The sequence below is a fragment of the Nerophis lumbriciformis genome, linkage group LG17, assembly GCF_033978685.3.
Source record: "Nerophis lumbriciformis linkage group LG17, RoL_Nlum_v2.1, whole genome shotgun sequence".
NCBI lineage: Eukaryota > Metazoa > Chordata > Actinopteri > Syngnathiformes > Syngnathidae > Nerophis > Nerophis lumbriciformis.
The window spans coordinates 11,683,192-11,697,647 of record NC_084564.2 but is presented as its reverse complement, the minus strand read 5'-3'; positions in this window follow the sequence as shown (position 1 = coordinate 11,697,647).

Genomic DNA, 14,456 nt, shown 5'->3' with positions numbered 1-14,456 from the left:
TAATGTGTTGAATAGCATGTTGAAAAGTATGTTGGCTAGCATGGTTTAGCATGTTGAATAGCGTGTTTAGCATGTTGAATAGCGTGTTTAGCATGTTGACTAATGTGTTGAATAGCATGTTGAAAAGTATGTTGGCTAGCATGGTTTAGCATGTTGAATAGCGTGTTTAGCATGTTGAATAGCGTGTTTAGCATGTTGACTAATGTGTTGAATAGCATGTTGAAAAGTATGTTGGCTAGCATGGTTTAGCATGTTGAATAGCGTGTTTAGCATGTTGAATAGCGTGTTTAGCATGTTGACTAATGTGTTGACTGGCATGTTGAAAAGTATGTTGGCTAGCATGGTTTAGCATGTTGAATAGCGTGTTTAGCATGTTGAATAGCGTGTTTAGCATGTTGACTAATGTGTTGAATGGCATGTTGAAAAGTATGTTGGCTAGCATGGTTTAGCATGTTGAATAGCGTGTTTGGCATGTTGAATAGCGTGTTTAGCATGTTGACTAATGTGTTGAATAGCATGTTGAAAAGTATGTTGGCTAGCATGGTTTAGCATGTTGAATAGCGTGTTTAGCATGTTGACTAATGTGTTGACTGGCATGTTGAAAAGTATGTTGGCTAGCATGGTTTAGCATGTTGAATAGCGTGTTTAGCATGTTGAATAGCGTGTTTAGCATGTTGACTAATGTGTTGAATAGCATGTTGAAAAGTATGTTGGCTAGCATGGTTTAGCATGTTGAATAGCGTGTTTAGCATGTTGACTAATGTGTTGAATAGCATGTTGAAAAGTATGTTGGCTAGCATGGTTTAGCATGTTGAATAGCGTGTTTAGCATGTTGACTAATGTGTTGAATAGCATGTTGAAAAGTATGTTGGCTAGCATGGTTTAGCATGTTGAATAGCGTGTTTAGCATGTTGAATAGCGTGTTTAGCATGTTGACTAATGTGTTGAATGGCATGTTGAAAAGTATGTTGGCTAGCATGGTTTAGCATGTTGAATAGCGTGTTTAGCATGTTGAATAGCGTGTTTAGCATGTTGACTAATGTGTTGAATGGCATGTTGAAAAGTATGTTGGCTAGCATGGTTTAGCATGTTGAATAGTCTGTTTAGCATGTTGAATAGCGTGTTTAGCATGTTGACTAATGTGTTGAATAGCATGTTGAAAGGTATGTTGGCTAGCATGGTTTAGCATGTTGAATAGCGTGTTTAGCATGTTGAATAGCGTGTTTAGCATGTTGACTAATGTGTTGAATAGTATGTTGAAAAGTATGTTGGCTAGCATGGTTTAGCATGTTGAATAGCGTGTTTAGCATGTTGAATAGCGTGTTTAGCATGTTGACTAATGTGTTGAATAGCATGTTGAAAAGTATGTTGGCTAGCATGGTTTAGCATGTTGAATAGCGTGTTTAGCATGTTGAATAGCGTGCTTAGCATGTTGAATAGCGTGTTTAGCATGTTGAATAGCGTGTTTAGCATGTTGAATAGCATGGTTTAGCATGTTGAATAGAGTGTTTGGCATGTTGAATAGCGCGTTTAGCATGTTGACTAATGTGTTGAATAGCATGTTGAAAAGTATGTTGGCTAGCATGGTTTAGCATGTTGAATAGCGTGTTTAGCATGTTGAATAGCGTGTTTAGCATGTTGACTAATGTGTTGACTGGCATGTTGAAAAGTATGTTGGCTAGCATGGTTTAGCATGTTGAATAGCGTGTTTAGCATGTTGAATAGCGTGTTTAGCATGTTGACTAATGTGTTGAATAGCATGTTGAAAAGTATGTTGGCTAGCATGGTTTAGCATGTTGAATAGCGTGTTTAGCATGTTGAATAGCGTGTTTAGCATGTTGACTAATGTGTTGAATGGCATGTTGAAAAGTATGTTGGCTAGCATGGTTTAGCATGTTGAATAGCATGTTTAGCATGTTGACTAATGTGTTGAATGGCATGTTGAAAAGTATGTTGGCTAGCATGGTTTAGCATGTTGAATAGCGTGTTTAGCATGTTGAATAGCGTGTTTAGCATGTTGACTAATGTGTTGAATGGCATGTTGAAAAGTATGTTGGCAAGCATGGTTTAGCATGTTGAATAGTCTGTTTAGCATGTTGAATAGCGTGTTTAGCATGTTGACTAATGTGTTGAATAGCATGTTGAAAAGTATGTTGACTAGCATGGTTTAGCATGTTGAATAGCGTGTTTAGCATGTTGAATAGCGTGTTTAGCATGTTGACTAATGTGTTGAATAGTATGTTGAAAAGTATGTTGGCTAGCATGGTTTAGCATGTTGAATAGCGTGTTTAGCATGTTGAATAGCGTGTTTAGCATGTTGACTAATGTGTTGAATAGCATGTTGAAAAGTATGTTGGCTAGCATGGTTTAGCATGTTGAATAGCGTGTTTAGCATGTTGAATAGCGTGCTTAGCATGTTGAATAGCGTGTTTAGCATGTTGAATAGCGTGTTTAGCATGTTGAATAGCATGGTTTAGCATGTTGAATAGCGTGTTTAGCATGTTGAATAGCGTGTTTAGCATGTTGACTAATGTGTTGAATGGCATGTTGAAAAGTATGTTGGCTAGCATGGTTTAGCATGTTGAAAAGTATGTTGGCTAGCATGGTTTAGCATGTTGAATAGCGTGTTTAGCATGTTGAATAGCGTGTTTAGCATGTTGACTAATGTGTTGAATAGCATTTTGAAAAGTATGTTGGCTAGCATGGTTTAGCATGTTGAATAGCGTGTTTAGCATGTTGAATAGCGTGTTTAGCATGTTGAATAGCGTGTTTAGCATGTTGACTAATGTGTTGAATGGCATGTTGAAAAGTATGTTGGCTAGCATGGTTTAACATGTTGAATAGCGTGTTTAGCATGTTAACTAATGTGTTGAATGGCATGTTGAAAAGTATGTTGGCTAGCATGGTTTAGCATGTTGAATAGCGTGTTTAGCATGTTGAATAGCGTGTTTAGCATGTTGACTAATGTGTTGAATAGCATGTTGAAAAGTATGTTGGCTAGCATGGTTTAGCATGTTGAATAGCGTGTTTAGCATGTTGAATAGCGTGTTTAGCATGTTGACTAATGTGTTGAATAGCATGTTGAAAAGTATGTTGGCTAGCATGGTTTAGCATGTTGAATAGCGTGTTTAGCATGTTGAATAGCGTGTTTAGCATGTTGACTAATGTGTTGACTGGCATGTTGAAAAGTATGTTGGCTAGCATGGTTTAGCATGTTGAATAGCGTGTTTAGCATGTTGAATAGCGTGTTTAGCATGTTGACTAATGTGTTGAATAGCATGTTGAAAAGTATGTTGGCTAGCATGGTTTAGCATGTTGAATAGCGTGTTTAGCATGTTGAATAGCGTGTTTAGCATTTTGAATAGCGTGTTTAGCATGTTGACTAATGTATTGAATGGCATTTTGAAAAGTATGTTGGCTAGCATGGTTTAGCATGTTGAATAGCGTGTTTAGCATGTTGACTAATGTGTTGAATGGCATGTTGAAAAGTATGTTGGCTAGCATGGTTTAGCATGTTGAATAGTCTGTTTAGCATGTTGAATAGCGTGTTTAGCATGTTGACTAATGTGTTGAATAGCATGTTGAAAAGTATGTTGGCTAGCATGGTTTAGCATGTTGAATAGCGTGTTTAGCATGTTGAATAGCGTGTTTAGCATGTTGACTAATGTGTTGAATAGCATGTTGAAAAGTATGTTGGCTAGCATGGTTTAGCATGTTGAATAGCGTGTTTAGCATGTTGAATAGCGTGCTTAGCATGTTGAATAGCGTGTTTAGCAAGTTGAATAGCGTGTTTAGCATGTTGAATAGCATGGTTTAGCATGTTGAATAGCGTGTTTAGCATGTTGAATAGCGTGTTTAGCATGTTGACTAATGTGTTGAATGGCATGTTGAAAAGTATGTTGGCTAGCATGGTTTAACATGTTGAATAGCGTGTTTAGCATGTTGAATAGCGTGTTTAGCATGTTGACTAATGTGTTGAATGGCATGTTGAAAAGTATGTTGGCTAGCATGGTTTAGCATGTTGAAAAGTATGTTGGCTAGCATGGTTTAGCATGTTGAATAGCGTGTTTAGCATGTTGAATAGCGTGTTTAGCATGTTGACTAATGTGTTGAATAGCATGTTGAAAAGTATGTTGGCTAGCATGGTTTAACATGTTGAATAGCGTGTTTAGCATGTTAACTAATGTGTTGAATGGCATGTTGAAAAGTATGTTGGCTAGCATGGTTTAACATGTTGAATAGCGTGTTTAGCATGTTGAATAGCGTGTTTAGCATGTTGACTAATGTGTTGAATGGCATGTTGAAAAGTATGTTGGCTAGCATGGTTTAGCATGTTGAATAGCGTGTTTAGCATGTTGAATAGCGTGTTTAGCATGTTGACTAATGTGTTGAATGGCATGTTGAAAAGTATGTTGGCTAGCATGGTTTAACATGTTGAACAGCGTGTTTAGCATGTTGAATAGCGTGTTTAGCATGTTGAATAGCGTGTTTAGCATGTTGACTAATGTGTTGAATGGCATGTTGAAAAGTATGTTGGCTAGCATGGTTTAACATGTTGAACAGCGTGTTTAGCATGTTGAATAGCGTGTTTAGCATGTTGAATAGCGTGTTTAGCATGTTGAATAGCGTGTTTAGCATGTTGAATAGCGTGTTTAGCATGTTGACTAATGTGTTGAATGGCATGTTGAAAAGTATGTTGGCTAGCATGGTTTAACATGTTGAACAGCGTGTTTAGCATGTTGAATAGCGTGTTTAGCATGTTGAATAGCGTGTTTAGCATGTTGAATAGCGTGTTTAGCATGTTGAATAGCGTGTTTAGCATGTTGACTAATGTGTTGAATGGCATGTTGAAAAGTATGTTGGCTAGCATGGTTTAACATGTTGAACAGCGTGTTTAGCATGTTGAATAGCGTGTTTAGCATGTTGAATAGCGTGTTTAGCATGTGGGCCATGGTATGCAGACTGAAGGTCAGCACTTTAGCTAATCAGCCAGTCGTGTGTCATGTTCCAAACAGGAACTCCTTCGCCGTGTCTGACATGCTAATCACGCGTCGCACTCCCGCTCTCTTCCGCCACGGCGATAGCATCTCCGCCGCCGCCGCCGTCTTATCCAAGCTACAATGTGGCGGCGCGCGGAGACGCGTCCTCTTATCTGCGACACAAGAGGTGCCACAAAAGGAAATACGACTCATTCATCCGCGGCCCTCGCGCAGCGTGCACAATGGCGGGCACGGCGTCACACACAATGGCGTGCTCGGTGGCGGGCACAATGGCGCGTGGGCGGCGCCGGTGCTATCGGCGTTATCGGCGCCTCAGCACCCGTAAGGTCACATGGTGTGTTGACGTCCTGATAAGACAACTTCAGACGTGTCACTTCCTGTTTACGTGGTCATTAGGACGGTTGCTATACTCGCATCGTGTGTGTGTGTGTGTGTGTGTGCGTGTGTGTGTGTGTGTGTGTGTGTGTGTGTGTGTGTGTGTGTGTGTGTGTGTGTGTGTGTGTGTGTGTGTAAGGTGAGTGATCCTGTTGTTGTTTGATGCTTCCCCCCACAGGAAGTGGTTAGAAAAGAGCTCCAGAGATGGCGGTCAATACCGCCGCCACACTTCCCCGAGGCCCCCGACTGCTACCTAAACACACACACACACTGCTACACTAACACGCACACACACACACACACACCAACAACACCCATCTGGCGTCCATATCTGACATCTTGTCCAGCAAGCTTACATACCTGATGAGGCTGGAGGAGGGCGGGGGCGGAGTTTCCTGCAGGTGTGACAACTGCTCACTTCCTGTGTGCCTACTAATCACAGGTACCTACGTATATACACACTACATATACTACTATAGTACATATACTACTATATACACACTACATATACTACTATATACACAGAACATATACTACTATATACACAGTACATATACTACTATATACACAGAACATATACTACTATATACACAGTACATATACTACTATATACACAGTACATATACTACTATATACACAGTACATATACTACTATATACACAGTGAATATACTACTATATACACAGTACATATACTACTATATACACAGTGAATATACTACTATAGTACATATACTACTATATACAAAGTACATATACTACTATATACACAGTACATATACTACTATATACACAGTGAATATACTACTATAGTACATATACTACTATATACAAAGTACATATACTACTATATACACAGTACATATACTACTATATACAAAGTACATATACTACTATATACACAGTACATATATTACTATATACACAGTACATATACTACTATATACACAGTACATATACTACTATATACACAGTACATATACTACTATATACACAGTACATATACTACTATATACACAGTACATATACTACTATATACCCAGAACATATACTACTATATACACACTACATATACTACTATATACACACTACATATACTACTATATACCCAGAACATATACTACTATATACACAGTACATATACTACTATATACACAGTGAATATACTACTATATACACAGTACATATACTACTATATACACAGTGAATATACTACTATATACACACTACATATACTACTATATAAACAGTACATATACTACTATATACACAGTACATATACTACTATATACACAGTACATATACTACTATATACACAGTACATATACTACTATATTCACAGTACATATACTACTATATACACAGTGAATATACTACTATAGTACATATACTACTATATACAAAGTACATATACTACTATATACACAGTACATATACTACTATATACACAGTGAATATACTACTATAGTACATATACTACTATATACAAAGTACATATACTACTATATACACAGTACATATACTACTATATACAAAGTACATATACTACTATATACACAGTACATATACTACTATATACAAAGTACATATACTACTATATACACAGTACATATATTACTATATACACAGTACATATACTACTATATACACAGTACATATACTACTATATACCCAGAACATATACTACTATATACACAGTACATATACTACTATATACCCAGAACATATACTACTATATACACAGTACATATACTACTATTTACCCAGAACATATACTACTATATACACAGTACATATACTACTATATACACAGTACATATACTACTATATACACAGTACATATACTACTATATACACAGTACATATACTACTATATACACACTACAAATACTACTATATACACAGTACATATAATACTATATGCACAGTACATATACTACTATATACACAGTACATATACTACTATATACACACTACATATACTACTATATACACACTACATATACTACTATATACACACTACATATACTACTATATACACAGTACATATACTACTATATACACAGTACATATACTACTATATACACACTACATATACTACTATATACACACTACATATACTACTATATACACAGTACATATACTACTATATACACAGTACATATACTACTATATACACAGTACATATACTACTATAGTACATATACTACTATATACACAGTACATATACTACTATATACACAGTACATATACTACTATATACACAGTACATATACTACTATATACACAGTACATATACTACTATATTCACAGTACATATACTACTATATACACAGTACATATACTACTATATACACAGTAAATATACTACTATAGTACATATACTACTATATACAAAGTACATATACTACTATATACACAGTACATATACTACTATATACACAGTACATATACTATTATATACACAGTACATATACTACTATATACACAGTACATATACTACTATATACACAGTACATATACTACTATATACACAGTACATATACTACTATATACACAGTACATATACTACTATATACACAGTACATATACTATTATATACACAGTACATATACTACTATATACACAGTACATATACTACTATATACACAGTACATATACTACTATATACACAGTACATATACTACTATATGCACAAAACATATACTTCTATATACACAGTACATATACTACTATAGTACATATACTACTATATACACAGTACATATACTACTATATACACAGTGAATATACTACTATATACACAGTACATATACTACTATATACACAGTACATATACTACTATATACACAGTACATATACTACTATATACACAGTACATATACTACTATATACACAGTACATATACTACTATAGTACATATACTACTATATACACAGTGAATATACTACTATATACACAGAACATATACTACTATATACACAGTACATATACTACTATATGCACAGTACATATACTACTATATACACAGTACATATACTACTATATACACAGTACATATACTACTATATACACAGTACATATACTACTATATACACAGTACATATACTACTATATACACAGAACATATACTACTATATACACAGTACATATACTACTATATGCACAGTACATATACTACTATATACACAGTACATATACTACTATATACACAGTACATATACTACTATATACACAGTACATATACTACTATAGTACATATACTACTATATACACAGTGAATATACTACTATATACACAGAACATATACTACTATATACACAGTACATATACTACTATATGCACAGTACATATACTACTATATACACAGTACATATACTACTATATACACAGTACATATACTACTATATACACAGTACATATACTACTATATACACAGTGAATATACTACTATATACACAGTTCATATACTACTATATACACAGTGAATATACTACTATAGTACATATACTACTATAGTACATATACTACTATATACACAGTGAATATACTACTATAGTACATATACTACTATATACACAGTACATATACTACTATAGTACATATACTACTATATACACAGTACATGCATTTAATACATTTACACACAGTATATATACACAATATATTTACTACTGTATACACATTGTATTTACTACACTTATGTACAGTTTCTAGCAACTTATGTTTTTGTCCTTGTCTCCAAAGGACGACGTAGAAAGATCTAGAACATGGTGAACATTCTGTGCTGAGACACCAGCTCTTTGTTAGTCATGGAGGGAGGGAGGGAGAGGTGATCTACATTAGAACAAAACACCAGCTGGGTCTCTCATCGATGCACTGTCTGTCTGTCTGTCTGTCTGTCTGTCTGTCTGTCTGTCTGTCTGCCTGTCTGTCTGTCTGTCTGTCTGTCTGTCTGTCTGTCTGTCTGTGTGTGTGTGTGTGTGTGTGTGTGTGTGTGTGTGTGTGTGTGTGTGTGTGTGTGTGTGTGTGTGTGTGTGTGTGTGTGTGTGTGGTAGCAGAAGTGTTGCTAAGCTAGTTAGCGCTTCATGATGAGATTGAAGAGCGCAATGGGATGTTTTGATGTTTCTCATCACATGATGTTCTTCATGGTCGTCTGCTTCTCATGACAACATTTTGCTCTTGTCATTGCATGTCTCATCTCATGTCTTTATGGTTATCATGACAGGATTTTGCATGTCTCATCTCATGTCATTATGGTTATCATGACAGGATTTTGCTCTTGTCATTGCATGTCTCATCTCATGTCATTATGGTTATCATGACATGATTTTGCTCTTGTCATTGCATGTCTCATCTCATGTCATTATGGTTATCATGACATGATTTTGCTCTTGTCATTGCATGTCTAATCTCATGTCATTATGGTTATCATGACATGATTTTGCTCTAGTCATTGCATGTCTCATCTCATGTCTTTATAGTTATCATGACATGATTTTGCATTTCTCATCTCATGTCATGATGGTTATCATGACATGATTTTGCTCTTGTCATTGCATGTCTCATCTCATGTCATTATGGTTATCATGACAGGATTTTGCATGTCTCATCTCATGTCATTATGGTTATCATGACAGGATTTTGCTCTTGTCATTGCATGTCTCATCTCATGTCATTATGGTTATCATGACATGATTTTGCTCTTGTCTTTGCATGTATTATCTCATGTCATTATGGTTATCATGGCATGATTTTGCTCTAGTCATTGCATGTCTAATCTCATGTCATTATGGTTATCATGACATGATTTTGCTCTAGTCATTGCATGTCTCATCTCATGTCTTTATAGTTATCATGACATGATTTTGCATGTCTCATTTCATGTCATGATGGTTATCATGACATGATTTTGCTCTTGTCATTGCATGTCTCATCTCATGTCATTATGGTTATCATGACATGATTTTGCATGTCTCATCTCATGTCATTATGGTTATCATGACATGATTTTGCTCTAGTCATTGCATGTCTTATCTCATGTCTTTATAGTTATCATGACATGATTTTGCATGTCTCATTTCATGTCATGATGGTTATCATGACATGATTTTGCATTTCTCATCTCATGTCATTATGGTTATCATGACATGATTTTACTCTTGTCATTGCATGTCTCATCTCATGTCATTATGGTTATCATGACAGGATTTTGCATGTCTCATCTCATGTCATTATGGTTATCATGACAGGATTTTGCTCTTGTCATTGCATGTCTCATCTCATGTCATTATGGTTATCATGACATGATTTTGCTCTTGTCTTTGCATGTATTATCTCATGTCATTATGGTTATCATGGCATGATTTTGCTCTAGTCATTGCATGTCTAATCTCATGTCATTATGGTTATCATGACATGATTTTGTTCTAGTCATTGCATGTCTCATTTCATGTCATGATGGTTATCATGACATGATTTTGCTCTTGTCATTGCATGTCTCATCTCATGTCATTGTGGTTATCATGACATGATTTTGCTCTTGTCATTGCATGTCTCATCTCATGTCATTATGGTTATCATGACAGGATTTTGCATGTCTCATCTCATGTCATTATGGTTATCATGACAGGATTTTGCTCTTGTCATTGCATGTCTCATCTCATGTCATTATGGTTATCATGACATGATTTTGCTCTTGTCTTTGCATGTACTATCTCATGTCATTATGGTTATCATGGCATGATTTTGCTCTAGTTATTGCATGTCTAATCTCATGTCATTATGGTTATCATGACATGATTTTGCTCTAGTCATTGCATGTCTCATCTCATGTCTTTATAGTTATCATGACATGATTTTGCATGTCTCATTTCATGTCATGATGGTTATCATGACATGATTTTGCTCTTGTCATTGCATGTCTCATCTCATGTCATTGTGGTTATCATGACATGATTTTTGCTCTTGTCATTGCATGTCTCATCTCATGTCATTATGTTTATCATGACATGATTTTTGTCATGCTTTTAGGTGTCTCACCACAGGTTATTATGGTTATCATGACATGATTTTGCTTTAGTCATTGCATGTCTCATCTCATGTCATTATGGTTATCATGACATGATTTTTGTCATGACTTAGTGTCTCATTTCATTCCATTATTGACATCATGTTCCTCATAGGCGCATGCTTTACATGGCACTGACTTTCTCATCACATGATGTTCCTCATGGTCATCTGCTTCTCATGACATTATTTTGTTCTTGTCATTGCGTCTCTCATCTCATGTCATTACGGTTATCATGACATCATTTTTGTCATGCCATTATGTGTCGCCTGACCTAAATATTGTCATTATTTTTCTCATGCCATTACTGTATGATTCTCATGACAAGGTGTTCCTCATAAAAATATGCTTTTGATTATATCAAATTTCTCATGCTTTTATGTTTATCATGACGTGATTTTTGTCACGCTCTTAGGTGTCTTGTTTCATGCCGTTATGTTTCTCATGATACCCTGTTCCTCATAGTCATGTGCTTTTTATGACATTGACTTTCTCTCACCGTTATGTTTATCATGACATGATTTTAGTCATGCAGAAGTGTTGCTAAGCTAGTGAGCACTTCATGAGATTGAAGAAAGCAATGTCAGCCCATTATGTGTCTCATTCCATTACTGTGTCATTTTCATGACAAGGTGTTCCTCATATGTTTCTCATGCCATCATGTTTATCATGACGTGATTTTTGTCATGCAGAAATGTTGCTAAGCGAGTTAGCGCATCATGACGAGATTGAAGAGAGCAATCTGATGTTTTGATGAGTCTCATGCCATTATGTTTCTCATCACAATATGTTCTTCATGTCATGACATGACTTTGCTCTTGTCATTGCGTGTCTCATCTCATATCAATGTAGTTATCATGACATGATCTTTTTCATGCCATTATGTGTCTCATTTCATGCAATTATGGTTATCGTTACATGATTGTTGTGTGTCTCATTTCATGTCATTATGTTTCTCATCACATTATGTTCTTCATGGGCGTCTGCTTCTCAAGACATGATTTTGCTCTGGTATGTGTCTCATCTCATGCCATTGTGGCTATCATTACATGACATTTGTCAAGCCATCATGTGTCTCATGCCATTACTGTATGATTCTCATGACAAGGTGTTCCTCATAAAAATATGCTTTTGATTATATCAAATTTCTCATGCTTTTACGTTTATCATGACGTGATTTTTGTCATGCTTTTAGGTGTCTTGTTTCATGCCGTTATGTTTCTCATGATACCCTGTTCCTCATAGTCGTGTGCTTTTTATGACGTTGACTTTCTCTCACCGTTATGTTTATCATGACATGATTTTAGTCATGCAGAAGTGTTGCTAAGCTAGTGAGCACTTCATGAGATTGAAGAAAGCAATGTCAGCCCATTGTGTGTCTCATTCCATTACTGTGTCATTCCCATGACAAGGTGTTCCTCATATGTTTCTCATGCCATCATGTTTATCATGACATGATTTTTGTCATGCAGAAATGTTGCTAAGCGAGTTAGCGCATCATGATGAGATTGAAGAGAGCAATCTGATGTTTTGATGATTCTCATGCCATTATGTTTATCATCACAATATGTTCTTCATGTCATGACATGACTTTGCTCTTGTCATTGCGTGTCTCATCTCATATCAATGTAGTTATCATGACATGATCTTTTTCATGCCATTATGTGTCTCATTTCATGCAATTATGGTTATCGTTACATGATTGTTGTGTGTCTCATTTCATGTCATTATGTTTCTCATCACATTATGTTCTTCATGGGCGTCTGCTTCTCAAGACATGATTTTGCTCTGGTATGTGTCTCATCTCATGCCATTGTGGCTATCATTACATGACATTTGTCAAGCCATTATGTATCTCGTACCATTACTGTATGTTTCTCATGACAAGGTGTTCCTCATTTAGTAGCATGCTTTTCATGAAATTAACTTTCTCTTGCCGTTATGTTTGTCATGACATGATTTTTGTCATGCAGAAGTATTGCTAAGCTAGTTGGCGCTGCATGAGATTGAGGAAAGCAATGTGATGTTTTGATGTTTCTCATCATTTCTCAGGTGTTGTGTGTTTCTCATGTTTCTCATTGTCATGTTTCTCATTACACGACTTTTCTCATGAGGGGTGTGATGTTCTGCATACCAACTTTTTCATCATGGCATGATAGGCCCTCATGTTGTCATGACATGTGTGTGTGTGTGTGTGTGTGTGTGTGTGTGTGTGTGTGTGTGTGTGTGTGTGTGTGTGTGTGTGTGTGTGTGTGTTGTTAATTTTCACACTGAAACTGTTTCATTTGCCAGAAAAGTGCACGTGCAGTGGAGCAAAAAGGAGTGCACGTGCACAAGCAAGGCCCGTGTGTGTGTGTGTGTGTGCGTGTGTGTGTGTGCTTGTGTGTGTGTGTAAGGCCAATGAGACCAAAAAAAAAAACTGTCATGCAGGTCCTCATTGGCACCGAGTCTCAGTTGAGCGCTGAGGTGTGTGGACGTGATGAGAATCCAAACGTGCACGAAGCTAAATAATGAATTCCCAGTGAGAGTGCACGGAGACTCCATGTTGGCGTGCTCGCGTGAGCCAGATGACCAAATGTAGCGTTGTCGTTTGGGGAAGACACGCATGACTTAGTGCAGCCTGTGCACCTCCATGCACGCACACACACACACACACGCGCACACACACATGCACTGACACCACAGTAAAAAGTCTCACAACGAAACAACACACACACACAGACACTAGTCACACCAGCAGGTGTTTGCAGGTGCTGTGGTCACACACACACACACACACACACACACACACACACACACACACACACACACACACACACACACACACACAGAGAGAGAGAGACACTAGTCACATCAGCAAGTGTGTGCAGGTGCTGTCGTCACACACACACACACACACACACACACACACACACACACACACACACACACACACACACACACACACACTCACACACACACACTCGCATGCACAAAATTTTACAAGAAAAACTGAACATTTGTGCAATTTTA